This window comes from Myotis brandtii, unplaced genomic scaffold (assembly GCF_000412655.1).
Source record: "Myotis brandtii unplaced genomic scaffold, ASM41265v1 scaffold567, whole genome shotgun sequence".
NCBI lineage: Eukaryota > Metazoa > Chordata > Mammalia > Chiroptera > Vespertilionidae > Myotis > Myotis brandtii.
In genome coordinates, this window is record NW_005370116.1 from 2,922,683 (window position 1) to 2,923,547 (window position 865).

The window sequence follows — 865 nt, forward strand, 5'->3', positions numbered from 1 at the left end:
CCTTGAGTGTGACAGGGGGTGGTGCCCCAACCCCCCAATCGGCCCTACCCTGAGCGTGACTGAGGGTGGCATTGCAACCTCCCGATCCGCCCTGCTCTGTGCATGACGGGGCGGCGCCCCAACTCCCCAATCGGCCCTGCTCTGAGCCTGACCAGGGGCTGCACTTAGGGATTGGGCCTGCCCTCTGCCACCCGGGAGCAGGCCTAAGCCAGCAGGTCGTTATCTCCCAAGGGGTCCCAGACTGCAAGAGGGCACAGGCCGGGCTGGGGGACCCCCCTTCCCCCCCCCAGTGCACAAATTTTTGTGCACCAGGCCTCTAGTATATATATAAAAAATAATTTATATTACTAATATGTTCAACCCCCCCGTCCATTATGAAAAATTTTCCCATATATCATTATCAGCAGCAGCATTCTTTACTTTTATTCCTATTTATACACTTATTAGGATTGCTTACAATTATTTTATTCATTTTTGGAAAAATATCAGAATAAATTTAATAAAATGGAGGTTTATTGATAGTTAAAAGAGCATTAGTAAAATTGTGGGGTTTGATCAATTTCATATCATTGTCTATCAGCAAGGCATTCTTGCTTATTAAAAACTAGAGTCCTGGTGCATGAAATTCGTGCACAGGTAGGGTCCCTAAGCCTGGTCAGCAATCAGGGCCGATCTGTGGGGCGACCAGAGGGGCTAACATGGGGCCCCTGCTGCCACCTGCCTTGGCTGGCCTGGGGCCTACAGGTTGGAGCAGCTCCTGCATTGAGTGTCTGCCCCCTGGTGGTCAGTGCTCATCATAGCAACCGGTTGTTCCACCAGTCATTCCAAAGTTCAGTCAATTTGCATATTAGGCTTTTATTATATA